This window comes from Rhinopithecus bieti, unplaced genomic scaffold (assembly GCF_001698545.2).
Source record: "Rhinopithecus bieti isolate Rb0 unplaced genomic scaffold, ASM169854v2 scaffold_17971, whole genome shotgun sequence".
Lineage (NCBI taxonomy): Eukaryota > Metazoa > Chordata > Mammalia > Primates > Cercopithecidae > Rhinopithecus > Rhinopithecus bieti.
In genome coordinates this window covers 2,776,938-2,790,124 of record NW_016809834.1, presented here as the reverse complement: position 1 = coordinate 2,790,124, position 13,187 = coordinate 2,776,938, and the positions used below count along the sequence as shown (strand labels likewise).

At 38.6% G+C, this 13,187-nt stretch overlaps 1 pseudogene; it reads right to left on the bottom strand.

The window, feature by feature from the left end:
• Positions 1-1,766: 1,766 nt before the first annotated feature.
• LOC108541090 (leucine-rich repeat-containing protein 34-like) overlaps positions 1,767-13,187 on the bottom strand; it is a 38,976-nt pseudogene continuing 27,555 nt past the window's right edge.

Sequence of the window (13,187 nt, the reverse complement as noted above, 5' to 3'; positions counted from 1 at the left end):
AGAGTGAGAGCAAGACTCCGTCTCCCCACCGCTATAAAAAAGGATGTTGTCAAAGAATGTGTATCAGCAGGGGGCTAAGGCAGGAAGATTGCTTGAACCCAGGAGTTGGAAGCTGCAGTGAGCTTTGATCACATCACTGAACTCCAGCCTGAGTATACATAGGCAAAACATTTTTAAAAGGACTTGAAATAATTTATTTGGCTCTCTTCTAAAATTGTGAATAAATTCCATTCATATACCTCAGTAACATTTCCCACATTTTCCTCTTCTTTTCAATTCTCTACAACCCCACATTATTCTGGAGCCTCTTACTTATAAACCACAATCCAATATTTCCTTTTCCCCTTTTCTCAGCTACTTTCTTTCTCTCTATCCCCCTCTATCAGTTATTTTTTTAAAGTTATCCCAGATCAATTTAGTTTTTCTCTCCCTGCCTTCACCCCTTCCCAATTTTGAATTCTACATATCAAAAGTCCATCACTACAGCCTAGCAGAAGATGAGTCTTCTCTGGGGGAAAGGAGGTGGACGCTGGAATGAAACACACAAAGTCAGCATTCTCTCTTGCGGTAGAGGGAAGGTCATCTCCACATTAATAATTTTTTATCCTGTTTAGTTATAAACAAGTTAACAAAATTTAAGATACCAAATATTAAAACTTGGTACTCAAGTCTTATAGTCAAACTGGATTTGGTTCAAATATATATACTCCCACCAGAAATACATTAAAATATCCATAATATACACCTTCATCAGCATTGGGCATTTTATTTCTTAGTCTCCTTTTCAGGCAAAACTAAGAAAATTATGTTAAAATACTGATAAACACACAATTATAATATTAGCATAAGTGGTAGTGCTGACATGTAAAGGACTAGAAAGGTCTCCCAGACAGAAGGGCCAGGATTTCACTGTAAAAATAAAACTTATTTGGAACTATGTCTTAGGACCCTGCCAATTTCTTGCTGAGTTAAGACGTATGATTTACATAAATCCTGGTTACATTGAGGGACAAAAGAGATGAGAAATAGCCAGTTGTTAATGAGGAATATGTCAAGAGGAAGGAAAACAGAAGTGAGGGCTGTAAGAATACTTAAAACGCTTCCTTGTTTTGAATTTTAAAATTTCAATTTCTAAACATAATTGATTTTACTAGAGCCCTGCTGCTGTCTTTGATTAAATGAGAAAAGATTAATTGCTAGACTCTGCACCCCACTAGATGCTTCCTGTAATATCCTGTTTTCTGTTAACTACTTAATCAATAATTTAATTAAAAATCAGAATTACAAGTATGTAGGATAAAGTCCCATGAGGTCCTGGAGGGGCTTTAAAATAGTTTAGCAACAAAAAGAAAGAAAATAAGGGTAGCTAAAGCCCATATGACAAAATTCCAGTAATTTTAAAATCTGGGTGGTGCATGTATAAGGGTTCATTATGCTAGTCTTTCTATAACACTTTTGTGAGTGCTTAACATTTTCCATAATATTTAAATCAGTAATATGATGAAGGCAATTTTAAGCTGTTTTAAAAAATAAAGTTTCTAAAACTAAAGTTTTCTGTCAACAAAATTGTTTTTATATTACATCTTGATTTACTAGATTTATGTAGAATAAATATAGATGAAAAAAATACAGATGAGTTCCTGACATAATAAAAAAAGTCTGACTATCGCCAAGGATGAAACAATATGGCATATGATAAAGATCAGATTCAACGAATTTTAACGTTAGACATTAAGACAGTAACACCAACTTGTACTTCCTTCTTATTACAAGCAAAGAATCCAACGTGCCTTTGAATTGTTTCCAAGATTCTTCACTTGCTCTTTTCCATCTTCTGTCCCACTTTTCTTGGTCTTGTACCTCAGTCTTGGATTTAGGTTTAAACACCCTTTCTCTTCACTCGATTGTTCTCTTGTTGGTTTATTTGAATGGAAAAATGGAAAATACGCTATGTAGGATTCAAGATAAAACGGCTTTTGGATCAAAAATATTCTTAGAAGAACTGGGACCAATACCAGGAATGGTGGTAACTAGAGAGAAGGGAAAAGAACTAACATGTTTTGATTCGTCTATTATGTGCCAAGGCAGTATCATGGATATATACAAACAGCACGGTAAGACATTTTAAAATATTGATTAAAAGAAGCTTATTATTATTTTCCTTTTTTTTTTTTTTGGCAGTGTCTCAATCTATTGCCCAAGCTGGACTGCAGTGGCACAATCATAGCCTACTGCAGCCACGACTTCCTGGGTTTGAGTGATCATCCCACCTCAGCCTCCTGAGTAGCTGAGACCACAGGCGTGCACCACCACACCGACTAAGTTTTTAATTTTTTTGTAGAGACAGGGCCTCACTATGTTGCCCAGGCTGGTTTCAAACTCCCGAGCTCCAGCAATCCTCCCACCTTGGCCTTCCAAAGTGTTGGGATTACAGGCATGAGTCACTGCACCCAGCCTATTATTTATTTCTTGAAGAGTCACTAGAGTGGCCCTATTTTTTATGCAAATGCAAGACAAGCAGGGTTCTTTGCCCTGTAGTGATGATATAGCAAATATCTTCTATGACTCCACTGAATCAGTCACTCACTGTGATTCTGGGAATGTGAGACTGACTACTGGCACATTTGCATAAGGAACCCAGGGTCTTCTGGGAGGGGAAAAAAATCCTAAATATTTTCTCTGGGAATATACTGCTCCCTCTTTCTCTGAGATGTGAAATTAGAGAATACTGCTGAGCTAGAGAAGGTAGGCTTTATTCATCCAAGGGCCAGTGGTAGGGATAGGCAGCATGTCTCCTAAGATTAATATAGAGAAAGGTGTTATCTGAACTGGTAACCCCAACCCTTGGCACTCAAATAATAAAATACAGAAGCAAGTAGAATAATAAATATATTTATACTTTTTTCCACATAAAGAGTTAAATAATAAATATATTTGTACTCTTGTCCACATAAAGAGTTAGTTGAGGCTGGGCATGGTGGCTCGTGCCTGTAATCCTAGTACTTTGGGAGGCTGAGGAGGGTAGACTGCTTGAGCCCAGGAGTTCAAGACCAGCCTGTACAACAAAGCCAGAACCTGTCTCTATAAAAGAAAAAAAAATTTTATCCTTCCCCAGAACAAAACACAATTTTCACCTCACATTGGATTTTCCCCTCCCTTACCTTTCATTTCATGGAAATTTAGCTCTAAATCATTCTCTGTATGCCATACTTCTACATCTTAGGAAAATTACCTATGTGTAAAATAGTGTTGTTCGCACTTAAAATAATAATTTGGAGTTAGTAGAAGTGAATAAAGCAAGAGGCATTCAAATCTCATACTGTCTGTTCCATGGCCAGACTTCTTCATCCTAAATCCTGACTTTGTTTTACCCTTACCATTTTTTTTTTTTTTTGCGACGGAATCTCACTCTGTCACCAGGCTGGAGTGCAGTGAGGTGATCTTAGCCCACTGCAACCTGGGCCTCCCGGGTTCAAGCGATTCTCCTGTTTCAGCTGGGACTACAGGTGCACGCCACCACTCCCAGCTAATTTTTGTATTTTTAGTACAGGTGGGTTTGCACCATGTTGGACACGATAGTCTTGATCTCTTGACCTGGTGATCTGCCCGCCTCAGCCTCCCAAAGTGCTGGGATTACAGGCCTGAGTCACTGTGCCCAGCCAACTTCTTATCTGAATAGTTCTCACCCTTGATTTACCACCTCAAGTTCTATTTTCCTCTTGAAATTTCACCAGCCATCTCACTCCACAGAGATGTTTTTCTGCTTCTAAATTCCTGTTATATTTACCACTCATTTTCATACTCTCCCCTATGGTTATATTTGAAGTATATAAACTAAAATTTGAGTTGGAATTTATTTGAAAGCAGTGACAACATTCTGCATCTTTCTGAACTCTTCCAAGGGATTAATGTGGTGTTCCATATGTAAGCTGAGCATTAGATTGAAATGCTAATAATTTTCTCAGAACGTACGAGTTCTTCTACCTCTCTTTGGCTCTGTTTAGCTTAGTAACAGTCAAGGACAACAGCATGTGAATCTTAGGACTGTTATTGGTTAACCTAGCAACCATGCAGTTCCCAAGGATACAAACTCTGAAGACACACCCTTTTGGTATGGTAATGAATGAAGCTAAAGAGGTAACTAAAATCAAATGTCAATATTAGAACTAGTGTGTAATTAACTGTGGCTTTATGGTCTCTGTAGGAGCCACTATTACCCTCTCTAAATCAAACATTTTCCTTTAGTCACATGAGATAAACATCTTAAACTTTTAAAAAATGAAATAATAAGAACAAGTAGAGGAGTATCAAGAATAATATAACAACTAACCATGTACACATAATTAACCAATATGATCATGCAGCCATTTTTCCTAAGAAATCAAACATTATAGAACTTGAGCCTTCTGCCAGGCATGGTGGCTCATGCCTGTAATCCCAGCATTCTGGGAAACTGAGACAGGCAGATCACTTGAAGTCAGGAGTTCAAGACCAGCCTGGCCAACATGGTGAAACCCCATCTCTATCGAAAATATAAAAATTAGTCAGGCATGGTGGCACACACATGTAATCTCAACTACTCAGGAGGCTAAGGCACAAGAACGGCTTGAACCCAGGAGGAAGAGGCTGCAGGGAGCTGAGATATTGCCACTGCACTCCAGCCTGGGTGACAGAGTGAGACTCTCTCTCTCAAAAAAAAACAAAAAGAATTTGAGCTCTCCTAAATCGTTTTCCTTCCTCTCTCTCCAGCCTAAAGCTGATATGTACAATTTTCCCATTCATGTTTGTGTGTTTTTTTAACCATATATGTATATACTAACACTGTGTAGTACTATTTTGCATATTTACAAATGTTACACAATTGCTATATTAAAAATAGCAATCTCCAAACTGCTTTTTTGTTAATGATTAAAATGTCATTAAAAATTAAATCCGTTTCTTAATTTTTTATTGTCTCCTTTGATCATCTTTCATTATTTTCTATCCTTATTATTTTTCTTTCTATTTTCTTTGGCTTTGCTCTCTTTTTTTTGTAAATATTCTATTAATATGTGTGATTGAAGAAAAATACATCTTTTCTACATTAGTTTACCTTAAGAAATATATGGAAAGCCTGGCCAACATAGTGAGATCCCATCTCTACAACAAATTTAAAAATTAGCTGTGTGTGATGGTGTGTGCCTGCAGTCTTAGCCACTCAGGAGGCTAAGGCAGGAGGACTGCTTGAGCCCAGAAGTAAGAGGCTGCAGTGAACCATGATCATGCCACTGCACTCCAATCTGGGTGACAAAGACTCTCTCCCCGCACCCCAACAACCCCGGCAAAAAAAAAAAAAAAAAAAAAGAAATACATAGGACATAGGTTTACTATTAAGTCTAAAATAAGGCCAGGCATTGAGGCTCACACCTATAGTCCCAACACTTTGGGGGACCGAGGCAGGAGAATTGCTTGAGGCCAGGGATTTGAGACCAGCCTGGGAATCCTGTCTCTATAGTTAAAAAAATGTATGCATGTGTGTGTGTGTGTGTGTGTGAGAGAGAGAGGGAGAAATGATACATTTGCAATTTTGATATCTATGTGATTAAATGGCAGGAGAAATAAACAATTGTAGAAGTTTAAGGAAAAGATTATCTTAAAGTTTATTCTATAACAATATTTAGAGAAAATTTTTTCAGCTACATTGAATATCTTTTAACCTTTTGAGATGGAGTTTCGCTCTTGTTGCCCAGACTGGAGTGCAATGGCGCAACCTTGGCTCATTGCAACTTTCGTCTCCCAGGGTCAAGGGATTCTCCTGCCTCAGCCTCCCAAGTAGCTAGGATTACAGGCACCCACCACCATGCCCGGCTAATTTTTTTGTATTTTCAGTAGAGACAGGGTGTCACCATTTTGGTCAGGCTGGTCTTGAACTCCTGACCTCAGGTGATCCATCCACCTTGGCCTCACAAAGTGCTGAGATTACAAGTGTGAGCAACTGCACCTGTTTACTTTTAAGATAATCTATTTTTCCTTTCACTATGATGGGTCTAAGTGCAGATTATTTTATTTTAAACTTTGGTGTACACTATGATTTTCAAGATTTATGACATTCTTTAATTCTAGAATATCCTATTTATTATCTGTTCAAATAGTAGATCTCATCATACATTTTCTTCTCTTTTTTCCTTTGTTTTAAAGGAAAAAAATGAACATCCAGATAAAGAGGTCCTGAACTTCTACCAGTACTGTAGGTATCTTCAGGTATATGGATGCCTAATAAGCATGCTGAGATGATCTAAGAATGGAGAGCAAATTTCTTTTTTTCTTTTAATTAAATAACTTTTTTTAGGCCAGGTACAATGGCTCATGCCTGTAATCCCCACATTTTGGGAGGCTGAGGTGGGTGAATCACTTGAGGCCAGGAGTTCGAGACCAGCCTGGTCAATATGGTGAAACCCTGACTCTATGAGAAATATAAAAATCAGCCAGGTGTGGTGGTTCACACCTGTAGTCCCAGCTACTCATGAGGCTAAGGTGGGTAGATCAGTTGAGCCCAGAAGAATTTTTTAGAGACAGGTTCTCCCTCTGTCACCCAGGCTGGAGTGCAGTGGTGGGATCATAGCTCACTGCAGCCTCAAACCTCTGGGCTCAAGCAATCCTCCTGCCTCAGCCTCCTGATTAGCTAGGACTACAGATGTATGCTACCACACCCAGCTAATTTTCAATTTTTTGGTAGAGACAGGGTATTGCTATATTGATGAGGGTTCCTGTATATTTCTTTTCTTTTTTTTTTTTTTTTTGAGACGGAGTCTCGCTCTGTCGCCCAGGCTGGAGGGCAATGGCCGGATCTCAGCTCACTGCAATCTCTGCCTCCCGGGTTTATGCCATTCTCCTGCCTCAGCCTCCCGAGTAGCTGGGACTACAGGCGCCCACGACCTCGCCCGGCTAGTTTTTTGTATTTTTTAGTAGAGACGGGGTTTCACCATGTTAGCCAGGATGGTCTCGATCTCCTGACCTCGTGATCCGCCCGTCTCGGCCTCCCAAAGTGCTGGGATTACAGGCTTGAGCCACCGCGCCCGGCCACCCTGTATATTTCTTAAGGTAAACTGTTGTAGAAAAGATACTCCAACAAATAATGACTTAAAATGTAAGCATTTAGTTTTCTCATATGTAATCCTGAGGCTACTGGACCAAGTTTCCTGGCTGGTTCTGCTCTACATGGTCATTAATTGGCCCTGATTTTTTCCATCCAGTCTCTTCACCATTGCCTAAGTCAAGAATTCTTAGTCATTTTTGGCTGGGCATGGTGGCTCACGCCTGTAATGCCAGCATTTTGGGAGACCGAGGCGGGTGGATCACCTGAGGTCAGGAATTCGAGACCAGCCTCAACATGATCTCTACTAAAAATACAAAATTAGCCAGGCGTGGTGGTGCATTCCTATAATCCCAACTACTCAGGAGGCTGAGGCAGGAGAATTGCTTGAACCTGGGAGGCGGAGGTTGCGGTGAGCCGAGATCGCACCATTGCACTTCAGCTTGGGCAACAAGAGCGAAACTCTGCCTCAAAAAAAAAAAAAAAAAAGAATTCTTAGTTATTTTTGTGCTGTGGACTTCGTTGGTCTTCCAGTTAAGTGTCTGGACTCCCAGAATAACTTTTAATGCATAAAATTAAATACATTTGGAATCAAAAGAATGATGAATAATAGCCATTGTGTGATTTGATTACCTTCTATGAATCTCAATCTTTAGTTGTTGTTTAATCTCTGCTTTTTAGGAGAGTTTGATCTTCTGCAGCAGGAAACTCAGACAGAAAATGCTACTGGGTGTGGAGTTCAGTCATAACAAAAACTTAAAAATACACAGCAATGGCTTTTAGATAGGTGGTGGACAGAGAATGGAAGGATGCCAGGAGACTGTTGGAGGAGGCTGGAAAAGCAGTGAGGAGGCTGTTAATAAAGACTGGAGAAATAGCAAAAAGAGCGTTAGAGGAGGCTGGAGAGGCAATGAGGCAATTATTGGAAACTAGAAAAGGGGAACCCAGAGTATGTAGTAGCAGAAAAATTATCAGGCTTGTAATCTGTAGAGACTGATTTAAGCACTGATTTATCCAACAGCTATTTATTGAAAATCTGTGCTGTGCCAGACACTGTGATAGGAGCTAAGAGACAATGTTAGTGTTGCAAGAAAACTTAATTTCACCAGTTAGCAATTTTCAGAATATTTTTGTAAATATTGGTAGCTTCTAGCAATTAAATGTAGGTGGGGTCTACCTCCCTCCACCAATTTCCAATAGCCTTGATGTCAGTGTATTGTAAGTGGTATCTTATAATAAATGTAAGTCATAGACGAAATTCTGACAAATATATTCACTAGAATACCATTTTAATATACACAGAAATTATAGTCCTTCCATGACAAAATACAGCATAATTCTAATAAGAAATACATAGTAAGGGCTGGGGGCGGTGGCTCAAGCCTGTAATCCCATCACTTTGGGAGGCCGAGGTGGGCGGATCATGAGGTCAAGAGATCGAGACCATCCTGGCTAACATGGTGAAACCTTGTCTCTGCTAAAAATACAAAAATTAGCTTTGCATGGTGGTGCGCACCTATAGTCCCAGCTACTTGGGAGCCTTAGGCAGGAGAATTGTTTGAACCTAGGAGGCAGAGGTTGCAGTAAGCTGAGATCACGCCACTGCACTCTAGCCCGGCGGCAGAGCAAGACTTCATCTCAAAAAAAAAAAAAAAAAAGAGAAATAGTAAGATGATGAAGCAGACAAAAGTCATAGTATTAATATTTTTGCAGTAGGTTTGAGAATAAGTTGTTTGTTGTTGATATATTTTACTGTTTTATGTTTTAAGAAGTTTGGTATATTTAGTATCTTACAGATTACTTTTATGATTCCAATATAAAATGTCTCATTTATTCAGGCTTGCAATTTCAAGTTGAAAGGTATAAGGTAATGTTATTAGTTATATAAATGGCATTTTAACCCCTAAAATAAGTTGAGATTCAATATTAATATGTATACATATTTAATTTGCCAGATTTACAAGTCAAATACATTCTTGGGAAATTTTGTCAAATGGACAATTTAAACACTTAACTAAAATTGTAAATGAAACCAAATATAAATCAAAGGCCTCATAAAAGTAACTGCTAAAATTTGTCAGATTTATAAATTAATAATTTGATTCATAACTTAAAAGCTTGAGAAGAAATAGGTTTTGAATTTGTAACATTAATAAATCAAATATGAATTTAATAACTTCAAGTAATATTTTCCTGAGTCATTCTCAAGAACATCAAAACATTGTCCTTGACAAAAATGAATCAAGTTCATCAGTGTTAAGTAACAGTGTTACCGAAAAGAGATCTTGATCCAGATCCCAAGAGAGGGTTCTTGGATCTCACACAAGAGAGAATTCGGGGCGAGTCCACAGAGGAAAGTGACAAGTTTATTAAGAAGTAAAAGAATAGTGAGAATGGTTACTACATAGAGCAGGGCATTCAAGAGCAGATAAAGCAAGAGGAGGAGCACATCCACCTTAGGTAGAGGCTTGTTTAAATATAATATAATAAAGAAAAAAATGGGGAGCACACCAATGGGGAGATGTGCTGTCCTACAAGGGAGTGTGACAAAGGATTGTTATTCCCCATTGGTGTAGCTATGTGGGAAATTAATTTGAAATTTTATTCTGGACAAATACAATGGAACAGTAAGACACAACTCTGTGGTAACAATTATGTGTAAGTGGAATGTAAGAAAGATTAGAAAAATATTTAAAATTAGAAAATTTCATTCCTATCAGCAAATTATGACAGATGTGAAAAATATCTCAGGAATAAAAGTGTCTATTGCTACAAATTATGTGTTTTTACATTATGCGATTGAACAACATAGGCTTAAACTTCCCGAGTCCACTTATATGTGGATTTTCTTCCACTTCTGCCACCTCTGAGACAGCAAGACCAACTCCTCCTCTTCCACCTACTCCTTACTCAATGTGAACACAACCAAGCTGAAGACCTTAATGATGATCGACTTCTACTTAATATTATGCATAGTAAACATATTTTCTCTTTCCTATGATTTTCTTCGTTTTTTCTCTATCTTACTTTATCGTAAGAATACAGTGTATAATACATATAACATGTAAAAAATGTGTTAATTAACTGTTTATGTTATCAGTAAGGCTTCTGGCCAACAGTAGGCTATTAGTAGTTAAGTTTTGGGGGAGTTATACATGGATTTTCAACTGCAAGTGGGGTTAATGCACCAACTCCCATTTTTCAAGGGTCAATGGTATAGCCCTCCCCCACCTTGTTTTTATGACGGAGTCTCACTCAGTCGCCCTGGTTGGAGTGCAGTGGCACGAACTCGGCTCATTGCAACCTCTGCCTCTAGAGTTCAAGCGATTCTCTAGCCTCACAGCCGCAGCCTTCTGAGTAGCTGGGATTACAGGCACCTGCCACCACACCCGGCTAGTTTTTGTGTTTTTTAATAGAGATGGGGTTTTGCCATGTTGGTCAGGCTGGTCTCAAACTCCTGACCTCAGGTGATCCTCTCGCCTCGGCCTCCCAAAGTGCTGAGATTACAGGTGTGAGCCATTGTGCCTGACCTGGTATAGCCCTTTTGCACTTATGCAATTAACATGCCTTTATTATTAAATACAAGATCGTAGCTGAGACTGCAGGCATGTGCCACCACATCCAGCTAATTTTTATACTTTTAGTAGAGATGGAGTCACTATGTTGGCCAGGCTGGTCTGGAACTCCTGACCTCAAGTGATTTCCTACCTCGGCCTCCCAAAGTGCTGAGATTACAGGTGTGACGTGCTCAGCCCTCTGTCTCTTATATAGTGTGACTGGTGCTTTTGTGAAGAATATGTTTTTTTCTAACATGGTGTTTTAGTATATTTTTCATAACATTTTTCTGTAATCTTTTTGAGGGCTGCATTTAATTATTTAATTTAAAGTTGTTGACTTCATCAACTGCACCTTATCTAGACAATGTATAATCCTATAATATGTACTCTTTTGTGTCTGGTCTTTTGTTCAGTAAAATTTTTTTGTGATTCATTCATATTGAGATGTGTATCCATAATTCCTTTTTATTTCTGAATAGTGTTACTTTGAATGACTATGTCACACTACAGTTTGTTTATCCATTTACCTATTAATGGACATGTGGGTTGGATCCAGTTTCTAGCTGCTACGAATAAAACAGCTACATACATAATAAACATTCAAGTTCTTTAGCAGTGGTGAAAACATTCCAAATCTTCAAAGTGATGGGCATTACATAACTACATATATTTATAAAGTCTCATATAACTGTATACCTAAAAAGGATGATTTTTACTGGGTATAAATTTTACTTCAATAAACCTGACTTTAATAATATATGTATATGTATGTGTGTGTGTCTATCTAAAAGAAGCATAGCACTAAGGAAAAAATGGTGGTTACTAAATTAAGAAATTTATGAGGTATAAACGTACTTGAAATTGGTTGCAATACATACATAATTAATCATTGTGTACAAACAAGTTGCTATATTCTACCAATAGAAATATGTAGTTATCAAAAAATTGTAGTTAATGTCTGGGTATGGTGGTTCATGCCTGTAATCCTGGCACTTTGGGAGGCCAAGGCAGAAGGATCACTTCAGCTTAGAAGTTTGAAACCAACGTGAGCAACATAGTGAGACATTGTCTCTATTTCTACTTTTTATTGTAGTTATAAAAGATAAATATCTATATTTATCTGTCCACCGATCTATCTATCCATCTCTCTATCTATCCATTCAGAAAAACTGACTACAAAACTTTTGTTATCGGGAGGCTGAAGCAGGAGAATTGCTTGAATCCGGGAGGTTGGAGGTTGCAGTGAGCTGAGATTGCGCCATTGCACTCCAGCCTGGATGATAGAGTCAGACTCTGTCTCAAAAAAAGAAAAACAAAACAAAACAAAAAAACTTTTGTTATAAAGTTGATATTGGGCCAGCTGCAGTGAGTCATGTCTATAATTCCAGCCAAGGCAGGAGGATCACCTGAGGCCGGGAGTTCAAGAGCACTCTAGCCAGCATGGTGAAATCCCATCTCTACTAAAAATACAAACATGGCCGGGCGCGGTGGCTCAAGCCTGTAATCCCAGCACTTTGGGAGGCCGAGACGGGCGGATCACGAGGTCAGGAGATCGAGACCATCCTGGCTAACACGGTGAAACCCCGTCTCTACTAAAATACAAAACTAGCCGGGCGAGGTGGCGGGCGCCTGTAGTCCCAGCTACTCGGGAGGCTGAGGCAGGAGAATGGCGGAAACCCAGGAGGCGGAGCTTGCAGTGAGCTGAGATCTGGCCACTGCACTCCAGTCCGGGCGACAGAGCGAGACTCCGCCTCAAAAAAAAATACAAACATTAGCCAGGCGTGGTGACACATGCCTGTATTCCTACTTACTTGGGAGGCTGAGCAACGAGATTTGCTTGAACCTGGGAGGCAGAGGTTGCAGCGAGCCGAGATCGCACCAGTGCACTACAGCCTGGGTGACAGAGCAAGATAAAAAAAATTAAAGCTGAGGTTGAATACAGCAATCAAAAACTTTAGCATTACAGTATGTACTTTCTCTTTGTTCTCAAATATCAATACGATTTTTTAAATGAGCCTTTTAATAATTACTTTGTGAACCAATCTAAGTGTTTTGTAATGGTATTGAACTTTTTGCAAACTAGTACTCTATATTTGGGTTTAATTTTGTTCAAAATCAGTTGCAAAATTTAATTAAAACATTGGAGAATCAAAAGACTTCAGCTTTTAAGTTTTAGCAAATTCTGATTATTAAAACTAAGCTTTCAACCAGGAAGACATTAAAATTACCTCTATGAAAGCAAAGAAAAAGTAGAACATTTAACGAGAATGTAAAATTAACAAAAATTGAATTCCATCATAATAGGTTCATTTTTTGAATATATTTTATAATGAAAAGAATGAAATTGGTAAATCCAATAGTTTTGCCACAGCTACATTTGATTAATTATTCTTACAAACCCTAGAGACAAATTAAGAAGGTCTATCTTGAAAAAAATCTTTTTTAAAAAAAGACCAGGCATGGTGGCTCACGCCTGTAATCCCCAGCACTTTGGAAGGCCAAGGCAAGAGAATTGCTTGAGGCCAGAAATCTCATACCAGCCTGGGCAACATAGTGAG